Here is an 11,803-nt window from a genome sequence, read left to right on the forward strand (position 1 = left end):
CAAACCGGTAGAATTCTAGTTCACAACTAGTAGCTTTCCCTGCAGGGTAACAAGCACTGGTGGACTTTTGATAAAAATCAGCACGTACCGCAGAGCGAAGTTTCGGTGTAAGAAAATTAAAATTTACAAAAATATTTACGCTAATCAACTTTAGCAGCAGCGTAGTAAAAAGAGTGAAAGAAAACATTACTAGCAATTATGTATGTGGGTGAGTTTTACAGGAATAACCAATATACACGAAATGGGTTTAAAATATTTTTTTAGATGTTTTTTTTTAATGTTATTTTAATTTTAACGTCCAATAGAGCGCGTTCAATTGCCTTAATAGAAGGTTACGATTATTCCCCATTCTTTCATTTGTTGATTTGTTAAGTCCCTGATCATTGTAAGTATGTACCAGTGTTGCCAGTGTTTCAGGATTTTATGACTAAAAAGGGCGAGTGGGATTTTCTGTCGAAAAACGGGATTTTTTGCATACCATACCAAGCAATCAAATTTAGTAAGTAATTCATAAATAAGAAACAGTTCATATTATCAATCCTATTAGCGGAACTTCATTCACTTGAAATTAATTTTAATAGCAAGTTATTGAGTATTTTGAAAATTTTAGAAAAATTTCTAAGCAATAATTCTATTCAAATGTTTTGAGTTTCTAGATTCTGAAGATGTTTTAAATTAATGTAAAATAATTAACAGCAAGTCTTTAGTCTTTTGCTGAACTCGGCCAAAATCGCGCGGTTACAGCGCCAAAAAAGAAGAAGAAGAAGTCTTTAGAGAGCATAGCGGTATACAGATATGGACCAGTTTGATTTAAACAATCAATGGAAAAGTATTTTGAGTGCTTTTATTATCAAAGAAAGTAAAATTAGCGATGTATAAACGTTTGGGAGGTAGTCGTTAACAAAAGGGCAGTGGAGATTTCTTGTATCGAAATTTTATGGATGATATAGTTTCGTATTATCTTTCCATAATTTTAATGCTAACTACCAACGATTTTTTTCATTGCTTACTGAAATCAAAACGAAAAAGATAATCAGAAGAAGCGAATAAGCATAAAATGTAATGAGTGTAGTAAAATCTATCAAATATACTTAATAAAGAATCATCGCATTTTCTGGGGTTTTTGACGGACATATAAAATATAGTTACTATGAAAAAATGGCTACTAAATAAACAATTGGGCATTATTATTGGGAGTCTGCTGAAGAGAAACAGAGCCAAAAAATATTGATTTTAAAGAATTCTATACTATTTCTACGAGAAGTGGGTTTTTCCCCATATAAAATATAGAGAAAACTTTGAGAGCTTTGAGAGGCCACTAAATATTTTTTTACTTCAAAATAAATAAATAGGGGTATACTTTTTCGGTATAGATCATTGCATTAAATTTCCGACTTTACTTTTTCACACGCATTTTTGGACCACTCTAATGAAAATACTTGTGTTTTTCATCGGAAAGCATTTTATGTATAATACATAGATACATACAGCGCGGGATTTCTGTTATAACTTTAGTATAAAACGGGATTTAGATTATATTTCGATGAGATTTTATTAACCCAGTTACTGGCAACACTGGTCGGTACTAAGTGGACTCATAATCTCAGCATACAGAAACTTCTCAAACACACAATAAGTGTCGAACACAGAAAAATATCTTACATTCATTTTAAACAATCAAAACTAGATTACTCAGAGGCAAGTCAACTTGTAAGACTCCAAAACGAGTAAGTGAATACCAGGAAACGCCCAAAATTTTAATACGAAAACCTAGGAACTTTTCCAAATGTTAGTCAGACTTATAAGCGAACCAAGTGCCATATTTTATCTTAATCAGTTCAGCCGTTTCTGCGTGAAGAGGGGTCTCGCATATAACAGTTCTCACTTCAAAAAATAAAATCTTATCGCACATCTACAGGTCAAGGTATTTAAATTCGAAAGAACGATGCAAATCGAATGACCTTGACGCTCATATTTTAAAATTTCATAAAACTAGCACATAAGTTAATTAAGTACGACTATTGAAATTCGTTTTCAAACTAAAATCTTCTAATACCCAAACTGTGATACATATTTCAATTACCTAAATACCTTAATTTAAACTGAGTGGGAGTTTTTAAACAGGTTACAACCCTCCTAAATATATTTAAGGAATAAAGATTTTCAAACCCATTTCCATTGATACCCACCTTTTAATAATTCCCCAAATTTTTTCAAAATGTGACAACCATATCCAAACATTCTAAATTTTTAAACTAAAGTTTTTTCAACATTCTTTAACTTGACATGAGTATTTTCAGATTTAAAATAGTTTGCGTATAAGTTAATAAATTCGACTTTTTAAACAAGTGGCAAACCTCTTAAAAAGTAGTTTCAAGTAGTATCTCTTTTACTATTTTATCAAATTTAACGAATGATGTCTCATTTTGAAGGGGATCAGTTTCCGTACTTGCGAAAAATAGTCACCCTGTTCAAATTACGATATTAACTAAAAAAAAAGGGGGTTAAAACCCCTGAAAGCACTGTATCCGGTTAATAAAGCGCTATATCGTCCATAATACTCCATCCAATTGAATGATTGAAACACCATTTCGAAGATCAGCTTCACCACTTGAGGTAAAAATAAAATCTTTATAATAGGGTTTCCACCCGCTTAAAATTTTCGGGACTTAAGGACGTATCGAGTAAAATATTACAACGCATTCAGAGAATAAAAGCATTTACATAAATACAATCTTAACCAGAAGTAGAAATTCTGAAAAGGGTTGCCAGATATTTAAAAACTGTATCTATATAATCTTGCATACGTAATATTGAGCATGGCTCTTAGAATGGATTGTCCTACTTGAGCTGTCTTTTTTTTGCGTTTGCCTCTTCCCATGGAAAACAGAAAACATTTTCCGATTAGAAAATTCCGGAAAAATTTATTTTCCTAAATTTTGTACCGGACATTTTTTTAATTCCAAAGTTCAAAATTGTATCACTGCTTATCAATTATGTAGGTTAGGTTAGGTTATTACCGATTCCATTTGCAGTTGCCGGATTTGAAAAATTTATGATGGAAGTTTGATTAAAAATACAAAATCGGCCTTATCGTTACTTTCATTTTCCTCGAACCGGTTAAATTTTTACTTTTCGTTTCCGTGTATTCACTACGGGCGGATGAAAAAATGTCGGGCGAAACCCACGATATGGCTGGATGAGAATATCTGGCGTGGTTGGATTGCTTCGAAGATATTTAGTTAGAATTTTCCGACATTGGTCTTTTAGTGTTCGTTAACCATTCGCCGATCAAAATATGAAACATTCAGGAGGAACAAGCACCTTAACAACTAAAACAAATTTATTTCGTTGGCAACTCTGATATGAAAATTGATCAGTTCTGTGCTATGAAACGCCAGATCATTGGAAAATCGCAAGAACTTCGTCACGGACACAATGATTTGGTTAGGTGATTTAAAATGGCAATGGAAGATATGCCTTCTGACGACCACAAAACCATAATCAGGGCAGATAAATTTGCCAATGGAAATCATTAAGTGAATTGTTGGTGAAAGTGTGGTACCAAACTTTTCCAGCAAAAACTAATTTTGAGCGAGACGAAGTTCACCAGGTACGCTAGTATTTTAATAATTTATTATTAAATGGGTGACAACACTCTCTAAATACCTCAAAAATATTTTTAGTGTTAAAACTAAAGATTTTTTAACACTCTTTTGTTTCGCATATTTTAATATTTCATTGTATATAAGTTAACTGAAGTCAACTTTTCAAACAGGTGTCATGTTTGAGCTGCTTGGTTGAATTGGAATTGTGGGTTCTGATTTCTGTGGACGGGTCTAACCCCGCAATCCCAGCCATAAAACGATTCGAAACCGGTCTGCCCCACCGTCCCTCGTGATACGATCTCCACTGCCGCTGAAGCCCCCTCTATCTCCTGTAAATGGCGTTCTGACCACTGCCCCGCCCGAGCTATAGCAGTAGTTGGAGCAACCCTTGTTGATTTTGGAGGACCACCCTCTTTACTGTTTTTTTTTAGTTAAAATTATGGGACAATGGAGGTTCGCCTGCACAGAGGTCGGTTTGCATAGGTGAGACTGGACAGAACCCTAAGTAGGCAAGTAACCGGAGCACCCCTTCTGAGGCTGGGCTAGTTATTATTCTAGTATTCAGCCAAGCGGGTCCTCTAACACCATTTTTTCAAGAGGTTAACACCTCCGTTGATTCTTGGCTTGATTTTTTGGCAGGCATTCTTCGTTACGTATATTTTTCTGCCGTGCTTAAACACTTTTACCGCAGCAAGGTTCTCCACCTATAGAGGGTTGCTTTGACGGCTGCGCCATTTACGATTGCTTGTGCGACCTCAAGTGAAGCATGATCCTTTCTTCTTGAGAGCCACTGCTTGCCGCGCTAGACATAGCATGCGGGCTTCTATACTCTTCCGATTATTCTCTGATTGCAACTTTTATGCATATTTTCTACCAGACTATAGCTCCATAAGCCTTGTCACTCATGATGGGTTATGACAAAAAATGTTGCACATCGTTAAGGCTGTTCCACGGTCAACTGGCTATAGCAAATTAGCTGTCTGCATTTTGCAAGGGTACATTTTCAAACTTATATTCGAAATACTCTGACGAGACGACCGTGAAAGGGCTTATCCTGTCATTCGTCCCGTCACCCGTCTGATTGATGTTATTTGGTCTTCCGTCATAGAATCGTAAACATACTGTGTGGTACAAGCAGTTTGAGGTCTTCAACTGGGCTCCCCTGTGTATCCAGGCTCTTTAGGTTGAGTGGCTGAACGCGTTTGGCGACCAGGAAAACTACAAAGAAAATCGTGCTATGCCAAACTAACAGGCAAATTTTTCCGTTCAAAAAATAAATGTCATAAGTGGGCTATTTGAAAGAGTTCTTCCATCTTTTCATAGAGGGGACTTATGTAACTAATCGATGTAACAAACTAAATTCGGTAAACGTATTTTCCTTGGTTGAGGCTAATTTGAATCGACAGCTTTTTGTTTCTAAATAGCAAGTAAATTGGTATATAGAGTTCTATGTTTTGGTGGAAATAAGGGCGGAAAAAATAATACCCGAAACATTACAAAAGGAAAGAAATTCTGCCATGCCCTAGACACATTGACACAAAATCCTTGATGAGTTATATCAAGAACATTGCTTTGCGTAGTCTACGGCCTTTCAGCACATTTTCTAGAGCACTAATTTCACTGCATACTTATGCAATTTACTTCAGGCTCGCAGAATTTCTACAGCAAACACCAGAATGTAACCATAAAAAGGGTTAGAAATTCATGCAAATGTTTGTACGAAGAAACGCGAAATACAGAAAAAAGGTTGAAAATGGAATTTCGCCAGTGTTTCTTCAATGCCAAATGTGGTGTTCAACAACCAAGACCAGTCAGCAACAAACCCTTTTATTAGCAACAAAACAATGCCTCAAATAACCTATGGATTGACAACGTCCATGGTAACGTCACGGTGTAAGCGTCAAGTAGAACAATGCAGAAGAAACCGAAAATAGCGCAAGTCTTTTTTCCATGTGTTCTATACATAATGTTATTGGGCATCCAGTCCTTATATTCAGCGCATACATGGTTGTCTTGAAATGTTGCTGCAGAAACAGGCGTGCACACGTAAAAACAGACAGGTAAGGCGGCGGTCGACTGCAACTGATTGACTACGGCGATTGCATAAAACAAATGTGCGCCCATCAATCAACATGTCAAGACAGCGACAGTGCGACAGAGCGGCAATGTGGCAGCAAAGCAATGCAACACAATTCAATGCTTGGTTGCATGTGAAGCTTTTTTTATTTAGTTTAATGTTGCGCTGCATTTTGTTATTTGACAGCAGTAGCGTTACGGCGTAGAGGTGAGGCAACAAAAACAGCAAATATTTTACTTTTGTTACTTCTATCGGTGCAAAGAGGAAATTTTCGGAGCTTAATAACATTTTTTATTATAAATTTTATTTAGTGTAAGGAAAAATTATTACATCTTTAGGTACTTTTTCAGTTCATCAATTTTTCTCTATGCTAACGCATTATTTGCATATGTATGTATGTATATAAGCGTATGTATATGTATATTATAGGTAGTTTTTTAATTCATCAATCAATGAGCTTAATCTCTAAATACTATTCAAAACAAACTTTCCATCAAAAAAATTTATAATGTTTCAAAAAAATTAGTAAATTAGCAGTTGGCGTATACATTTCTGACCTTTTGTAAGCGTTCTTGCGAACATTAAGCTTTCAACTGTTTCGACATTAAGCCTGTTCCTGTATTGATTTTTAATCCGATTCATGTCTGAAAATTTTCTTTCGGCAGCAGCACTACTGTGCGGTAAAACAGCTAACCATCCCAAGCATTCTAGTCCTCCATCAATCCCCTGCTTTGGGAAATAAAAAAAGGAATGTAAAAAAGTAGAAAATAAAATTATAGTTAAAACACTAAAAACACGCTATTACATCAAGAACTAAAAAGTATAAAATAATTTATAGATATAGCGATACCGTTTAAGAAGAATAGGAAGTTCCTTAACTTCCTTTAACTTTTTTAAATTAGCTAAAAATAGGATTAAAGTGACTGGCCCGTAGTCATAGTCAAAATAAAGTCCACTGTAAAGCTTGTTCCAGCTTTTTGATAAAATTTTCAATGGGATATCTGTAAAAAAAAAACTGCTACAAACTTTACAGTGGACTTTATTTTGACTATGACTATGGACCAATAACTTTAATCCTATTTTTAGCTAATTTAAAAAAGTTAAATTATATCAAGTTAGGGAGCTTCCTATTCTTCTTAAACTGAATCGCTATATCTATAAATTATTTTATACTTTTTAGTTCTTGATGTAATAAAAGCGTGTTTTTATTTTTTTAACTATAATTTTATTTTATTTTCTACTTTTTAGGCTTTTGAAATCTTGCAATTAATATTATACTGTCTGTATATTTCTCATTCTGTCCATTTCTTTCAATACATCGTTATTGCATAGCTTCTTTCCAGTCAGTTTCGAGTTATCCGATTCCTCTATCTGCAGTCCTTCTAGCGATCTTACTCTGCTAAGAGCGACTTAGGCTTGACCGTTTGCGAACAGCTTTGATCCTAGGTATACAACAGCGTAGTCTACAATACTACCTTGCATCTTACGCACTGTTGATGCCCATGATAGAATTTCTGGTAACATTCTTCTTTCAGCGGTTCCGTAACTTAACTTTGCCGGCCACTGTATTGACTTTGGCTGTATTACATGTATGCCTTCATTTCCAAAGTTTACACGTATTGATGGTATATCTTCTGCATACATTTCATCTCGTCTAAAATTTGGCCAGATTTAAATAGGTAATACACATATTCTGAATATAAACCAAATCGGAGCACATATGCCGATTTTTTAATTATATAGACTCACGTTCCACATAACTGCCAACATTTTTTGTGGAGTTATTTATTTTCATGTAAGCAATATGCATTGTAAATGTGAACTTATTCGGATCATAAATACGGGTTTTCCAAATATCGCGTCTACTGCGCAACCTATCGGCAACATTTTTTGTGGATTTAATTCTTTTCATGCAGGTAATATATGTTCTAAATATAAACCACATCAGACTATAAATGCTGGTTTTCCAAATATCGCGAATCCTGCGCCACCTAGCGGACTAAGTCATCCTTTATATTACATTGTCCTCGAGTTCTGAGCTAATTTTGAAGTTTCAACTCTGCAGCTCATCGGGAAGTTTGTTAAATATTGATTGCAAAGTTCCAGGACATACATACATACATACATACAAGTTAAGTTAAATAACAGCTTGAAAAAAAAAAAACAACTTCTGTTCAACTTGCTATACAAAACCGTGGTGGCTATTGAGCAAAAATTTATGAAGTTACCATATTATTTTGTAATAAATTCTAAATGTGAATGGATAAAAGTGATAAAAATCGGAGCATATTTTAGGTTAAGCGGAGTAGGGAGTAGATTTTAAATTTAAAAGAGAAATCGGAGTAAATCTACTCCGATCGGAGCAAAGTCCAGACGTTGCTGCTATCTACTTATGTTTTTTAATATTTTTCTGCTTTTGTATTCCCATTGTTCAAGCTGTTGACGAACATAAGCAGAGTTGATTGAAATTGCTCAATGCATGGATGTACATGGGTATGTGGAAATACTGATGTGCCTATGTTTAAGTTCTTTCTTCGCCACATTTTTTCCACTTCGCGAAGTGTTGATTCATATGCTAACAACTTTGTTAGAATATCTGTTCCGCGCCTGACTGGCAAACAGCAAATTTATTGTCATGTTCGCAATAGACAGCAGCAATCAGTGTGAGCTGAAAAATGGCATAAAAGGGAAATATCGACAAAATAATCTACACAAGGCGAGAGAGAGTTGTTGGCAGGAAATTTTTTTTTTGTAGTTTTTAAAAGAGGATTTAAATTTGAGTTTTGCTGAATTTCAATAGGAAACTATAAATATTTTATTTTGTTCAATTAGTTTAAAAAGTTTGTAATGTGGAATTACATATTGGCCATATTTTTAGCAAAGCAAATAAATATGCACACAGAAGCAATATAATAAGTTACCAATATGTTTGTAATAACTTTAATAGTCTTGTCAGACAGATTGTAATGTACCTACCTGGAAAATTAAATCGCCTAATGCAAAATACTACCAGACGACTGTGCAACAAAGAAACTAACGATTTTCGTGCAGGGCAAATTAGTTAATAAATATTATATCATCAGACCCTCAGAAACCGACGAAATTCTGCACACAGAAAGCGTTATTTTATTTAACCCTCTAGTAGTCCAATTTTTTTATGAGTTGAAAAATTCAGGAATGGATGATTTTACCACGAGAAATCCAAAAATTATGTCCATTTCCATCTGTGGTAGTAACTTTTTCCTACAGGGGAGAAAAACCAAGACCGTCTGGAGACGGGCTCGCCGATATACTGAAAAATTTATTCCGTCTCCAGACGGTCTCGCCTGATAATGACAAAATAGTTATTAACAAAAAATACAATTACCAGTATGAAAAAGTGGAAAATTTCTTTTATCATTAAAACAAGAATTGACACTTACAGCCCGATTCTGTGCACTTGATAAATTGAAAATCTTTATAATTTGTCATTTTTTTATTATTTATCAAGAATTGGTATTCTAGCACAGAAACCAAAAGCTTTTTTCTTGATAAATTATCAAGATTGAAAATGCTATTGACAAATTGAAATTTCATGTGAAATGTAGACATTTTGTATATTAATAAATTTGTTTCTAACAATTAAATACTCCATGTGCCGGCATTTGAACCTGCGACACACGGAATTATAGTCGACATCTCTAGCTACTCGGCTACGACAGTCAAAAGCTTTGTTGCTTTTAAATCCATATTTTTCATATGTGACAATGAAATCAGTTCCACACATGTGGAAATCAGTTCCACTTATGTGGAAATCGTAGAGCTTTTTGTTTTATAAATATTGACACAGAATACGAGGGAAGCTTTTACTTGATAAAAATCTTGATAAAATTTCTTTACAAAAAATTTATCAAGAAAACACAGAATTGGGCCGTTAGAGTAAACAAATTAAGTTTTAGACTTGCATGATGGTCATTTGGATTTTTTTAGATTTTCTGTCAACAAACATGGGATAGTGGCTGGTCTGATCCAAACGAGCTTTATCTGGGGGTATGTAGGATTTAAGTGACGGTTTTCAGTAACAGCAACAGTCGTTTTATACCTCGTTCTTCAGGAGCTTTGTATTTACATGATACCTTTTTTCAAATGGTTGATTTAAAAAACATGCCGATGTTCAAATAAATATGTTGAGGGTTGGTTCAAAAGGTTGCATAGACCGAGATATTCATGGTTCTGGAAATGCCGTATGAATATCGTATGTTGGTTGTGCAATCGTGCGATCGGGTCTTTTTCAAATGTGGTACTTTAACTAAGTCCGGCTTCTTTAACAATAATAATATGCAATTAGTTTTTGAAGCTGTGACACGGATTTATATCTCTTGTTCTTCTTTGGTTGAAATAGCGTTCAATATCTCTCCACTAAGTGCTAAAACTAAATCAAGATATATAGTGGTATATAGTATGGATCTGCATCGAAGTCATCAACCGTATCATCATTTTCGTCATATGCACCAGACCCCACATTTAAACCAGACACACACAAAAACTCATTACCCTGTGGTGTAGTAGCAAGCAGTGAGCCATTCCACTCCGCAGGGCCTAGGATCAAGACCTGATCATAGCAACATCCCAAAAACAAATATATATAAAAAAGGATTTTTTAACAGTATATGTGTAAGCGCCAATTTATTATTATTATTACGACTAACTTTTATTTTGTTTTCAAAGTCATTGCAGTGCTCAACCGAAGAAACCTGTAGTTATGTGTGAAATTTGTTTCACTTTCAACAAAAATTATTGTGTAAAAAACGAAAAAAACACTTACCTTAGTGTGAAAATTTGCTAAGTCCACTTTTTATGAAAACTCATATTTTAATATAGGAAGCAAGGGATATTCAGACAGTATCGTTCCGAAAACGATTAAAAAGCTCATTTATCCGAACAAAGTAGTAATTATAGGGGTATAGTTAATCTAAAATAAGTATAAAAACCTACTGAATCAAAAAAAAAATCTCTTAATTAACACTTATAAATACCCAGTTTTTAGTTACCTCAAAACAAATTCACTTTTTTTTGGCGGCATGACCATGTAAAAGAGTCGGTTAAAATAAACGTAAAGTAGTCGAGGCATAGTCGCACCGGGTTCAAAAATAATGCATTTATAGTTTTATTTAGTTCTCTACAGGGTAATTTCTTCCTTTGACATACATATTTTCAGCTTTCTATTACACAATATTGGCATACGAATCGGCAGTCCTGTCCGCAGACGGTCAAATATGCAAACGGGGGTTTTATATATCGGCAAGCCGGTCTGTAGACGGTCTGCGTTCGAAAGCAATTTTCCCTATTTCGGATAGTCACACAATTATAAAACTTCTATCAAAATACTGTGCTTTTAACCACGAAACCCACTGACTTTTTTTTTTTTGTATCCAAAAATGTTACAAAAGAAAAAATTTCTTTAATTACGAAATTACTAAATAGCAAGAAATAAATAATTTTAACCGTGTCTTTCACAATCTGTAATTCAACTGCCGATTAAAATAAAACGGATTGACATAACGGATTAAAATTTACATCGCCGTCGATCGTGCCTTACGAATATAGAAAAACAATTATTATAGGTGCACTAAAGCCGTGTTTAGTTAACGACCGTCTGCAGGCGGTTCAGCCTACTAGAGAGTTAAGCTTGAAACCATCTTTAGCGTAATCACGTTGTGTTGTATTGCTACCCGCAATGTTCGAAGGCAAAGATGTTTGTGGTAAATAATACCAAAGAAAAACAGTGACTCTTCTCACGTTTTACTAAAAACTTAACCGACCTACTCCTTCGATTAGCTGTATGCATCCATTACACAAATGGAGGGACATATATGTAGTACTATGTCACTTCCTACCGACAAATGCGTTTTTTTATGAATAGCTCTTTCATGGCAGAAATATTCTCGAAAATTTTCCATTGCAAGCTTTACCAAGGGAAAGTTCTTCCCCCAAAAGATTGCGTAATAAGTAAAAAAACAATAAATCATTTCTTTGATTTCTTATATGCCCTTTCCAACAAACAATTATTTAAATACTAGCTTATACCCGAAGGTTTCACCCCGCGCTTTTATACAAATAGGAAAAATAATTTAATGAT

General features: G+C 34.5%; 1 protein-coding gene across 1 annotated transcript in view; it reads right to left on the reverse strand.

The window, feature by feature from the left end:
• LOC118741792 overlaps nt 1–11,803 on the reverse strand; it is a gene marked incomplete at its 5' end in the record, with an annotated part of 68,640 nt that overhangs the window by 38,611 nt on the left and 18,226 nt on the right. The gene's annotated exons all lie outside the window — the stretch shown is intronic.

Source organism: Rhagoletis pomonella, unplaced genomic scaffold (genome assembly GCF_013731165.1).
Source record: "Rhagoletis pomonella isolate Grant_MI unplaced genomic scaffold, Rhpom_1.0 Rhpom_scaffold_00006, whole genome shotgun sequence".
In the NCBI taxonomy this organism is placed as follows: Eukaryota; Metazoa; Arthropoda; class Insecta; order Diptera; family Tephritidae; genus Rhagoletis; species Rhagoletis pomonella.